The 13,523-nt window shown below is 38.7% G+C and overlaps 1 long non-coding RNA gene and 1 other non-coding gene across 2 annotated transcripts; one reads left to right on the top strand and one right to left on the bottom strand.

Moving 5' to 3' along the window:
* Positions 1-5,914: 5,914 nt before the first annotated feature.
* LOC134299187 (uncharacterized) lies at positions 5,915-8,094 on the bottom strand. The gene is made up of 2 exons (XR_010006346.1): positions 6,622-8,094; positions 5,915-6,114 (listed from the first exon to the last, which is right to left on the bottom strand). It is a non-coding gene; the product is annotated as an uncharacterized LOC134299187 (long non-coding RNA).
* Positions 8,095-11,602: 3,508 nt separating this feature from the next.
* On the top strand, positions 11,603-11,705 carry LOC134299813 (U6 spliceosomal RNA). Its single transcript, XR_010007057.1, has one exon. It is a non-coding gene; the product is annotated as a U6 spliceosomal RNA (small nuclear RNA).
* Positions 11,706-13,523: the final 1,818 nt, after the last annotated feature.

Genomic DNA, 13,523 nt, shown 5'->3' with positions numbered 1-13,523 from the left:
CGTTTTCTTCAGCAACTTCCACACAGAGGCAGACTCATGCCTCAGATAGTCATCTTGATCTGTAGCCATGAATTTATGTCATCCATGGTTGTGGCTTCCAGATGTTGCTAGTCTGCAGCTCCAGTAGCCTTAACCAGCATTTCCATGGATGGGGAAGTCTGGGGTTTTCCATCTATCAACATTTGGGATGTACACTTCAGATTCTGAGCAAATCTGTCATTAAACCTGTCCAAGATTTCAGTTGTCACTTGTGAGCACAAACTGTACAGTTTAGCAATGCACTATGAGAAAAGAAATATTTTTGTTTCCTATTAAGTACAGCAAGCCTGACAATCTGCAGTCTACAGAAGGTGAAAGGGCTGTCAGTAACTACTGGTTATGACAGCTATATTTTACTATTTGTACCAAAGACAGCACTTCTCTGAATACTATGAGGATCCTGCTGAACTCATGTCCTCTTATCTGGGGTTTCTATAGGTAACCATTGGAGCACTAAGGGAAAAGAACACTGGACTAGACTAATCCACAATGGGCTAATTCGCAATGACTTTTCTCACGCTCTTTCAATAGACATGAAGGTCTATAGCCCTTTCTGCTGTTCTTCTTTATAAAGCAAAATGGTGCCTTTTTATTTTATGTTCCTAGTTAATGGAAGCCAAGCACCGGGTTTTGGCACTAGAGGGTGCTACTGCACTGAAGAAAAATACTGAAGTGCTGACATTCTGGAAAACAAGTATCTATGCTAATAAAAGTAGTGGGGGTGATCCTTATTAATCACACAGACGTTTTAAAAACTTTGTGTAGGTAACTATGCACCTAGCTTGGCTTGTGGGTATCAATTCATATGGATTTTTTCCTCGTAAACATTTTAATTATTTTGAACACTCTTAAATATATACCAAAAAAGAGAGACTAAAACAAGTACTAATCTAGTCTACAGGGAAGATGTTATTGAACAGAACACCTGCTGACCTTGGCAGCAAAGGTCTGGAATAGAAGTTGTATAGTCTCAGTATGAAAAGACCCAATTTACATCCTCCTTCCTTTAGATCAGTGGGCCTCCAGGTGTTTTGGACTTCAGCTCCCACAATTCCTAACAGCTGGTAAGCTGGCTGGGATTTCTGGGCATTAAAGTCCAAAACACCTGGAGACCCAAAGATTGGGAACCACTGCTTTAGATTATGGCCTATATGCCTGTTTGTTGGCATCTATCTGTCCATCCATTCATCCATTCATATCTCCCTAACAACCTACCTAATAATAATAAATAATAACTTTATTTGTATCCTGACACTATCTCTCAGAAGGGACTCGAGCGGCTTACAGAACAGCACATAGTAATGTCATAAAAACACAAAAAATGCAAATAAAGTAAATCAACATTCAAACAATAACAATCTCAATTAACATAAAACAACACTTACAAAAGACAAAAAGCCCAACTCAATTCAAATACTGTAATAATAAAATAAAATAAAACACAGCAATAGCTACTATTACAATGGGCAATACCCACGTTAAACCTCCTAGCCACAGCTGAATTACACAAGTAACATTAAAGTGTCTGAGTCAGTATCAATTTGTTTGGTACTCTAATTTAGCTAATGTCTCAGTCATTATCAAAGGCCTGCTTAAAGAACCATGTCTTCAACTGTCTCTGGAAACTTTGCAGTGTGGAGGCTTGCCTAATTTCCCGGTGAGAGCATTTCCGAAGATGGTGGGCCACCACCGAGAAGACCCTCTCCCTCGTCCCCACTAACCAAGCTTAAGGTGGAGGTAAGACTGAGAGGAGGGCCTCCCCAGTGACCCCCTCGCTTTCCTTTTCGTTGCAAAGCACGACCAGATTGTGTTGTATTTTAATCTCCCCACATCTTATTTTATTAAGTTTTTCTTAAGTAAAGATATGCAATATTACAAATGTATAGGGTTTTTATGTATTTATTTGTTGCATTAAGAGATCAGGGCAGGAAAACGGCATCACTTCTGAACAACAGCTTCATAAGTTTTCTTCAGTTTAAGTCTGAGCTTGAATTCCAAGCATGTGATTTTAAAAAAATATCCCAGTTGTATAAAGTCTGAGCCTGACTAGTAATAATACACCACCAGAATTGATGAACATGTCATATTATTTTAAAAAGAACAATGGTTCTTACCAAAGTATGTTGTTTAGTCACAGTGATAACAAGAAGTAGAATATCAGTGATTATATGGGCTGCATTCTGTGTCTAGTTCTTAAGAAGGAAAGGGTTGCAGGCTAACTATGGATGTGTGTATGTGTGTGCCTCCCACACACCTGTTGACTTACAGAGACCCTATACATTTAATAGGTTTTTCTTGAAGAAGAAATCCTCAGAAGCGTGTTTGCCTGTTCCTCTGAAATACAGTGGTTCTCAACCTATGGGTCCCCAGGTGTTTTAGCCTACAAAACCCAGAAATCCCAGCCAGTTTATCAGTTCTTAGGATTTCTGGGAGTTGAAGGCAAAAACATCTGGGGACTATAGGAGCTGGTACAAAAACTTTAATTTCTTTTTTGATATTCTTTTTCAAAACTGAAACCTGCAAAATTGCTCTAAAATTAAGATGAAAATAATATAGAACAGCAGTAGTGCAGGAAGACGGGATTATGAGGTTATATGAAGATATAATTGTGGAATCACAAATAGTCAAATTTGCACAATTGAGTGATTGAATAGAAGGCTGAGAGGAGACATGATAGCCATGTACAAATATGTGAGGGGAAGTCATAGGGAGGAGGAAGCAAGCTTGTTTTCTGCTGCCCTGCAGACTAGAACGCGGAACAATGGCTTCAAACTACAGGAAAGGAGATTCCACCTGAACATCAGGAAGAACTTCCTCACTGTGAGAGCTGTTCGGCAGTGGAAGTCTCTCCCCCAGACTATGGTGGAGGCTCCTTCTTTGGAGGCTTTTAAACAGAGGCTGGATGGCCATCAGTCGGGGGTGCTTTGAATGTGATTTCCTGCTTCTTGGCAGAATGGGGTTGGATTGGATGGCCCATGAGGTCTCTTCCAACTCTACGATTCTATGATTCTATATGATATTGAGGATATTCAACCTGGTATGTATTCACATAAATGATAGCGTAACTGCAGTGGAATAGCAGCTTCAGTGTCCATTCTTATCAGAATACTTCTTCTCATTATTTCTTACTTTCTCAGTGCCAACTCTTTTCCTCCTTAGAGTTGGAGATTTTTAAGCCACCACAAATCTAAAAATACTCTTGATACTGGCAAGGAGTTGCCATTGCTATAACTTTCTGTCATAGTACTCACTACTTATTAGTTTCTCCCTCAGCACCTGTGATGTGTGATCATATAAGAGAACCCACTCTTGAGAGATGGTTCATGGCAAAGTTGCTTTGTAAAGCATAAGACAGCAGTTCCAAAGTATTATTTATCTTGTCAGAAGCAAACCAAGGGTACAAGTTGTAATGTATTTGAAAACACAAAGTTTTAAAAAACTTGGCATTATACTAAATGTCCCTTGACCAGTCCTGGCTACATGGAGTGTCTCTAGTGTTGCTGTAAGAAGGTCCTCCATTGTGCATGTGGCAGGGTTCAGACTGCATTGTAATTGGTGGTCTGTGGTTTGCTCTTCTCCACACTCACATGTCATGGACTCCACTTTGTAGCTCCATTTCTTAAGGTTGGGTCTTCATCTTGTGATTCCAGAGTGCAGTCTGTTCAGCACCTTCCAAGTCACCCAGTCTTCTCATCTGGCCACTGATTGAGGTTCCAGGTTTTAGCCTGCCACTTTTGGACTCCCGTTTGCTGAGGTGTTCCTTCAAGTATCTCTGTAAATCTTAGAAAACTATTTCTTGATTTAAGGCATTCTAAAGTGAAGAAAATAAATAATAGTTCTCAGGGGACCAATTTCTCAAGTATTTCCATGAAACAAGAGCATGTGAACTTTCACTGATATATGATGTGTCAAGAGCACAGGAGACATCAGTATTTCAGATAAATAACTTAGGAACACCTGATGAGCTGTTATCAAAAACTGAAGTTAATATGATACCCTGAAAATTGTGTAGTGTTTGTGTTCTGCATAAACTGATATCATACACAGATTTTACTGATGATACAGTAATCATAGACTGAATATGCCCCTTTCATTGATTTTACAGGCAAAATCATGATGACAGAACAAGAACTTATTTTCTGCACAGTATTTCCTTTTAGGAGGATGTCAACCCAGGTCCTGATAAATAGGTAGAAAGCTCTTGTGTAGAAAGTGTCCTAAAATGCCCTTGTTCCTTAGCTTTTTCTAGTAATTTTAGAGTTTAGTGCTTTTCGATGGTACAAAGCTTTGTTTAATAAAGGATGACAAAACATAATGCAGTTACTTGTGGCAAAGAACCATGTTCCTCCTCTCTTGCCTAGAATTAGTAACACTACATTGTCATATGCACTGGAATGGCAGTGGGCCAAGACAGGAAGCAAAATAGATTGAATCTGTGCACGTTGAATATCCTCAGCCTTGTTAAGTAGCTCGACTGAATGAAGCAAAATGTCTTGCAGAGAATCAGATAGACACATGAAGATTTAACCTTGAGAATGGAAAGTGATAAAAATGTTAGTCACCAATTTAGCTCAGCTGTAGTGCTACACAAAAGATGTTTCTGCTCATAGTTCCCACAGCCCAATATCTATTCTATTTGCTCTATTTGCTCTGCATTGTACTCAGGGTCATCACAAGACTTTTTGACACCTGAGGTAGAACTGTATCTGAGATTCTTTTTTTTATTTCCGAAAATATAGAAAGGCACCAGTCCCATATCCACTTATCTGGGAATAAGGCTCATTGTACTTAAGGTAGTATGCTGTCTATTTACATAGAGAAGTCCAGGATTGTACTATAACAAGCACAATTTATTATTTTCCAGATAATAAAGCAGAAATTTGCTTTTGTTTGTAGGACTCTATTTTCTGCAAACATACTACTACCTGTGAGGAGGTGGGGATAACATTTTTTTTTTACATGTCACACCAACTGAGTTTTGGAATAACAACATAATGTTGAATCCTTTGTGCATCACTCAGTCAATTTTTGTTGTCAATAAAGGCCCATTTAAGAAGCTTTGCAAATAATTTTCTGTGTGAAGTAAACAAACAGTGTTTACAAATGGAAGCTGGATTCTGGCTGCAACCCTTTTATACCTCAATTCAGAGTAATCCTATTACTTTCAGTGGACATGTTCCATTTGAAAGGTGTAGTAAAAATTATTGCATAAAAATCTACATGTAAGGAACTTCTTTTTAAAATTAAAAATTAAAAAATGAGCATGCTCTAAGATACCATCCAGCTATTTTTAATTGAAAATAATTTTGCAAACTGACATATGCCTTGTTGACACTAATGGAGCCTATATGTACTTAACATACATAAAACTATGTAATATAGTACATATATTTAGTCCTTTATAATAAGGATATCTGCTGATTTAAAAAAAAGAAAGAAAATTGCTCTCCTGTAAATGAAATGTTTTGGCCAGAAAATGTTTAGGATATATTCTAAGCTCAATAGGATTATTCTTCATTATATGATGTATATGACAGAATAATTCTCTGTACAAGCTTTCTTGAGCCGGTGTGGTTGTAGTAGTTTGAGTGTTAGACTGTGACTCTGGAGACCACAATTTGAATCTTTGCTTAACCGACTGAGTGACCTAGGGCAAGTTGCACACTCTCAGCCTCAGACGGTGGCAATGGCGATCCCGCTGTGAACAAATTTGACCAAGAAAACTTCTTGATAGTGCTGCCATAAGGCTGGCATAAGTCAGAAATGACTTGAAGGCACACAACATGAAGCATTCTTGAAGTTTGCTAACCATTAATGCGAGCAATTTGGGTTGATGTCATGATCTTAATGTGCAGAAAACGAATCTGAACAACAGTAAAAAATAGCAATTTTTTTATTAAGAGACTTCCGATAGGAGACAAGCCAGCTGAAAACCTAGTCTATGTGGAAAGCTTCAGTTGTTGCTCATTGCCCAAAGAACTTAAAAGAATACATACAAGAGGGAAAGATGAGAACAAACATGAAGTGTGTGAAAAGCTTCTGTCATCAAACTGCGGTTTATGGGCCTCAAAAAACCTACAGAGGGATAGAAACATAAGATTGTGAGAAAAACTCAGCAAAGGTGGCTTAGAACAAGCTTCAGTGAAAAAAAAAACCTATCCTTATTATACAACATGTCACAACATGCTATTGTGAGCACTTCAAATACAAAATAGTAAAAATAAAATCTAAGTAAGGCAGGGATGGGCACCTTCTGGTGTGTGTTCATCCTGACTCCCTGAACCTGCTAGGGCCCCCCTTTGCTGCAGCAAATATTCTTCATATGCATCAAAAGATCCCTTAGAAACACATTATATGTACAGCATGCAAATAATCTTAAAGAGGCTTCCATCTCATATTAAAGAGAAATCATGCTCTGTCTTTGCTATTTTGAATGGAGGATGATCAACCCTAATCCACCCCAAGATGACTGGATTTCCTTCTCTCATAATCTAAAAAAACATATTTTATCATATGATACCATTGTCTACTGGTATACCAGCTAGAAAATGTGCATCTTAGAACTGCTGTTGGGTTACATACCAATGTAGAGGGTTGTGGCCTCCTACAAGTAGATTGATTTTTCTCTTCCCAGCACTTTGATTTTTGCCTTCTCTTTCCTTATTGTTCAGACAGCAATTGTTATCTAGAGAAGCATGCTGTGTGAGCGCTAGGCAAGGACAGCACTCAGACCATTTGTTTTCTGAAGCAAAAGAGAATCTAGGACACCACCTGAAAGTTAGTCCTGAACCATAAATGCATGGAAGAGTTGTCTTCCCTTGTGTTGCACTGCTTCTTGTTCAAAATTTTGTAGGAAGCCAGAAAGACTGCACAGAAGGAACGGCAGCAATGCTATTTCCCCCCATCAAGAATGTATGGGTAAATATGCATCGTGTACCTTAAAGTGAACGTTAATGTTTCAAATGAAAGAAAGGGATGATTTGATTATGCATCAGAGTTACACAGCAGGGAAGATGTATTATTCACTTGGCGTTGCTAGGTTACCAGCCTTATTTACAGATAGAAGTTTCCAGAGCAGGGAAAGCTGAGTTGCTTCAAGAATGAAGGGCAAGGGGGAGGGAAGAGGGATCAGAAAGTAAAAGCTGGTTAGTCCAAAGAGAATGTTAAATACTTTCTACAGTGAGGCTTTGGATAAAAGGAAGAGTGGGTGAGATGATGCAATAAAGTGTGCCAGGATGCTAATGGCAAGGGGGAACAGAGGGGAAAGGAAGTGTGTTGTTAGTTTAAGAAGACTTTAAAGAAATGAAAGTGAGCATACAAGTTTAAGTTAGATTGTTCTGGTGGATATTTATTTATTTTGTATACTGCTTTTCTCACCCCCAGGGGACTCAAAGCGGTTTAACAACATAATGAATGGCCAAGATTCAATGCCTCACAATCATATAAAAGAAAATATTACATGTATAAAATCAATACATATAACCATAAATAAATAGGATCCCCCAGTGGTGCAGTGCCGGCAGGACTGATGACTTGAAGGTTGGGTTGCTGACCTGAAGGTTGCCAGTTCAAATCCAACCTGGGGAGAGTGTGGATGTGCTCCCTCTATGAGCTCCAGCTCCCCATGCGGGGACATGAGAGAAGACTCCCACAAGGATAGTAAAAACATCAAAACATCCGGGTGTCCCCTGGGCAATGTCGTGGCACACAGCAAATTCTCACACATCAGAAGCAAATTGCAGTTTCTCAAGTCGCTCCTGATATGGAAAACCCCCCATAAATAAGCTAATTAAAAACTATAAATCATCAGACTTAACATAAAACATTAAAACATTTAACATTAAGGCATTTAAAACATTGCATCAGTCCCATGATTTCCTATAGCTGAGTGTTTACATATATAAAAAAGAAGTGAAACAAAGTAGTAGACCATAGAGGAGCTTGAAATACCATGTCCAACTAGATCAGACATGGGCACACTATGGTCCCCAGTTTGGATACGCCCCCCTGGGTGCTTATTTCCAGCCCTTCTAATTTACCCTGACCTCTCAGCATAAGGACACAGTGGCCACCACGTTCTTATATAGAAAGGTCAGGGGAGGAAGGCATGTGGTGGCTGAGAGCATTCTGGAGGGCGCCTAGCCTCCACCTCGTCTCGCCCTACTACCGACACGAGTAGCCCCTTAAGTTGGGAGGATGGCCCTGGGAAAGCAGGCAGCGGCAGACTGCCCTCTGGATGGCTATCTGCCTCCACCTGTCTTGCCTTCCTCCCGGCACAAGACGGGGTGAGCAACCCCATCCTTACACCAGGAGGATAGCCTGAGGAAGTCATGCAGCAGCTGAGAACCCTCCAGAGTGCTCTCAGCCACTGAGTGTCTCATCATTCTCTCCTTATGTCGAGATGACGGCCCGAGTATTGGGGAGGAGGATCGGGAAGAAAATTGGAGCAGCTGCTGTGTGTCTTCCCCTCCTCCTGGCATAAGAATTGGACAAGCAGCCCCATCTTTATTCCAGAAGTACGGCCTCAGGATGACTTCTCCTGTCCCACTCCTCCCAGCTAGGCCTGCAATATGGTCCCAAGGCAAAAAAGTCTGCCCATTCCTGATATAGATCCTTCCACAACTGGGTTGGATGAGCCATTGATATAACAGGTATATTGTTTGTTCACATGTAAAGAAGATTCAAACATTTGATGCATGCCTCAGCAAACAAACAAAGAAGAAATACTAGCTAATAACATGAATTACTAACAGAAAGGAGATGGCAGATGATGCAGAGGCTGAATATAATGAAACATTTATGTATTTTCTGTGTTTTGAGAAAATTGGATGAAATGTTCAGGTCTAACAGCTTTTAACTTAGAGGGTGGAATCTGACAAATTTCAAATGGCGGTTTACGTGTTTATGTGTGTGTGTATGAGAGAAAGAGAGTCAAGTCTGTACAATTAATGCACTTTGATAGTTTAGTGAGGTACTAAGAGTTCTCTGACATAAAATTCTAAGCATTTCATAGGATATAGGCTATGACAGTAACAATAATATCAAAGTGTTAAAACTATGTGGTGTGAAAGGAACCATGATCTTCCTCCTCCTTATCTATTTCTTCTCCCCGAGAAGTTACATAAATTTTGTTATATTCCTACTTCATGCATGATGGGGTAGATGATGTTTTCTTGAATTTTGAAAGTGAATGCTAATGTGATATTGAAAACTCACTTAGGCAAGTTCCTTTTTCGTTTTGCCTCAGAGGAAAGCAAAAGCAACTGTATTCTTATCTAATCTTTATAAGAAAACCCCATGATACTTTCAACTTAGGGTGACTATAAGTTAGAAATAACTTGAAGGTACAGAACAATAACAAGAATACAAACTAAAAGTCACACCTATCACATATTCTTACTCAGGCATACACCAACCTAAAAATATTGAACTCTGAACTGAAATGCTGGTTAAACAAGGGAGCAATTTAATTAATCACTCAAAATGGACAGAAACAAAATATAGCAAGAACTGAGATGCAAGGGACTAAAACTTAAGAAATGATTTTAGGAAAGGAATTTTCTAGATCAGGGGTTCTCAAACCTTTTCAGTCACTGAGCCTTTTTTGAAGCAAAAGTTTCTTGTGGAACTCCAAGAAATATGTGTGTGTGTGTGTGTGTGTGTGTGTGTATCAGGCATGAGCTGGGCCAGTGGCAGATGGATGGAGAATGCTTGTGTGAACTAATTCACACAGTGCAAAAAGAAAAAAAACAAAAGAAAGAACAATACCACATTTAAAATGAAGAACACAGACTTAATAGTATTTCAGTGAAGAACCAAGGGGGCATCCAGTCCACCCCCCTTCTGCCATTCAGGAAAAACACAATAAAATTACCTTAAAAGGATGACCATCCAGCCTTTGTTACAACAACAACAAACAACAACAACAAGAACAAGAATAGCAGAATCCCCAGAGGCCATCCAGTCAAAACTCCTTCTGCAATGAAGGAAAAACACAATCAAAGCACTCCCTGAATGGTGAGAAGGAAATAGGATTTTGAAGCAAAGTGTGTGTGTGTGTGTGGGGGGGGGGGGGGCTTAGCAGCAAGGAAAATAGTTTGGACTGGGGGGGGGAGGAGGGAGAAAGGGTCTGTGCTCTAGGAGGCCACCGCCGTTGCCTTTTCTAGCACCTTAAAACTTTAATTTCCCTACATTTCTCAGAAAAAGGAAAGAGGAGGAGGTAGGAAGCAAAATGGAGCCACGAAGCCCCTCACTATCACCTGCAGAACCCCAAGGGTGCCGTGGAGCACAGTTTGAGAACCTCTCATCTAGATAGGTATAAAAAGAGCCACACCAGCAAAACACATTACTTCAGAGACTTTCTAAGTCTTACTGTTCATGTGAAAGTCAATTTGTGAAAGATGGTTGAGAATATTGTAGTAATTTTTGTTTCAATGTTCTTCTCCAAATTAAAATGAGCATAGATACCAGGTTGGAACCTGCAGCTGTCAGTCATGACATAATATTTGTTCATCTTTTCCGTCTTCTTCGAGGTGGGAAGAAGAGGTGGAGAATCCTATAAAAACACCCTTTGAAAATTTAAAAGAGGAGTGAAATCTTCACTTCAGACCACTTCAGATAACAAATTTTTATTCTTGAAGGTAGCATTCAAATATCTTTTCAGCGGATTACTTCAAATATTAGGTATTGTGTCAAATAGAGATACATAATTAATGGTCAGCATCCGTGACCTCCAAATATAATTGACATGCTATTCCTTATCAATCCTGATATGAATTTCAATAAATAGATCTATATTTTATTAAACAGATATACATAGAACACTTTTCATTTTGAGCAGCTTTTATCCAGGATGAACAGCATAAAATGTAGTCCCTGGCTACATTTTTTTAAAACTCTTACAAAAGCAGCTTGGAGGCCACTGGGTGACTCATCATTTGTAGGTGGTAGCTTTATGAGTTGCTAAGTGCAAATTGCATTTGCTCTCAGAGTGTACAGTCTAGATTCCATTTTGTACAGAAATGTTAAAGCAATTTTCTCCAGAGACTAGAAAAACTACTTTTTTAGCTTCATCCCTCAGAATCATCCACTCAGACATGAACACACAGTATCCTCCTATCTGTGTTTCCTAGCAAGTGGTATCTGATGCTAGATACAATATATCCCCAAAACCACTATTTTCTTTTCATTCAGCTCAACAAATGTGTCTTCTCAAAATTATCTAGACATGAAACAGTAGAGTTATACAATGTATTTCCAATATCTTTCTTGCCTTATATCCTGTTAGTTGTGTTTCACAACAGACTATAGAATTGTGCATTATACTAACTCCTATTGTAGCTTTAAGGATGGATACAGAGGTCACATGGGATCATTATTTCAGGTTTTCTGTTAATGATAGTCAAGAGGTTTTTCATTGTATGACCTATTTTTCAGATACAAGCAGAACTAGTGATCATAGGATTCCAACTTAGGCCCCTTCTACACTGTCCTGCATCCCAGGATCTGATTCAAGACCATCTGCTTATCCCACATTATACATCAGTCCAAGAATATGGTGTATTTGCTTTGGCAGCACATATACTAAAATTGGAACGATACAGAGAAGATTAGCATGGCCTCTGCTCAAGGATGACATGCAAATTCATGAAGTCTTTCATATTTTTGTTGTATGTTGTATAGTTGTGTTTGTAGATACACCATTTTCTTGGACTGTTTTCCGTTTGGGATTCATGTATGTTTTGCTTTATGTGTTACATAATAAGATAGCACCCAATTGAGACTGTAAAGAAAATACTCAGCAATACAAGCATACTGTCTTATGAATATACACATTTAAATCTGTAAGAAAACATATTTTTTCAATCAATACCATTCTTGTATCAGTATTGCAGTGATGCCACCGCAATATTAATACAGTGCCATAATATTTCCATGTTGGAGTATCCTTGAGCCTAATGTAGTAGTAAAGGATCTAGTAAGAATCCACCCTCATCTAGGCAAATGAAGTCAATCACAGGTTTGCACTATTATTATTGGTGGGTTTTGTAGTGGTAAGGCAACCTTGTTTTCTGAAAAGTTATATTTGTTTTCTCCTTGGTTACATTTTAGTTTTAGTTTTTGATTCAGGTTCTGTTATGTTATTTTTGAAAAAGATTCCTTTCTTTTCTATTGCTTAATATTTTACCATGCAATGTATTATAGCTCAACACTTAATAAATTTTTACTTGACATTCCCCAGAACAGCCACTTTTCGGCTTGACTTGAACACTTCATGATTCATGCTGTAGGAACTGGGGATTTGTGTTCCCCTTAAAATCTGCATAGATTCCCCATTTTTATTTATAGTTGAACTCAGATGGAATGCTTTCAAGCTTAAATGGGCCTTGGATTAGACCATTGCCTCCAAAGATTGATTCATGAGCCAGCACTATTTCCCCTTCATTTCTCAAGGCTGATTTTTTTGATCATATGTCATGTTGTTTACCAAATGCAGGAGAAGTAGGTATCATGAAGATGATGAATCCAATGCCAAGTGTCTCCTGAGCAAAAAACAAAAAACCGTTTTGCTTCTAGGTTTCTGAAAATTGTTTTTGTGTGCTAGTTTGGAGCAACAATCAGATGTAAGTAGGCTACCTTTCTTTTCCTTAGGAGAAGTAGGACAGCTTGAGAGATGGAGCTTCTGGCACAAAGTCAGAAGAATAAAAGAGTGTTCAAATCGCTTGCAAAGTCTTTTTGATGGTTTATGCAAACCTATGTGCTACTGTCTGAACAAAAACCCTTAAAGAGATGTCTTTTTTCCCAAGCATTTTATCATTTGAAAGCAGATGACAGGAAACTTTGAAAGGATGCAAAGATTGGATTCTTTTTTAACAGCTGCTGCTGTTTGTTTCTTTGTATTCAATACCAGACCCTTAATTCAGAATGTATGTATGTATATATTTATTTACTGGCATAGCATTCATTATGCAACTATTATTTAAGGTAATCCTTTTCACTGGAAGCAATTTACCCACTTTCACTTTTATCCTGTTCCTTAGCAAGTTACTTAGCTTTGTAAAGTATAGATTGTGTGTTTCAAGGGTCACATAGCCCTCTTCTGTGAAATAATGGTAGAATGAGAATGAATGCAGATTCTTCCATTCTCTTCTGTTTGTAAAAGAAGACCTATATTGCAAGTAAATAACAGAGCTTCAATAAAGAGTTTTGTAGGGGAGATGCTAATCACTCTCAGTATTTCCTTAAATTTCCTTAAAGTCAGCTCTCCTAAAGTCTTAGTTTCACCCTTCCTTTGTATCACAAACTCCAGGAGCACATGGTTACTCCCATCTAAGGATCCCATCACTTCAATTCCATTGACCAGATCTTCAGTGTTGATTAGGATCAAGTCCAAACCCCCTTGTTGCCTCTTCTACCTTCTGGACAATAAAATGGTCTGCAAAGCAAGTGAGGAACTAGTTGGACTTTTAACTCTTTGTAAAGTT

Source organism: Anolis carolinensis, chromosome 5 (genome assembly GCF_035594765.1).
Source record: "Anolis carolinensis isolate JA03-04 chromosome 5, rAnoCar3.1.pri, whole genome shotgun sequence".
Classification (NCBI taxonomy): Eukaryota; Metazoa; Chordata; class Lepidosauria; order Squamata; family Dactyloidae; genus Anolis; species Anolis carolinensis.
Note: the sequence above shows the minus strand (reverse complement) of the source record. Positions and strands in the feature narration are given on the sequence as shown.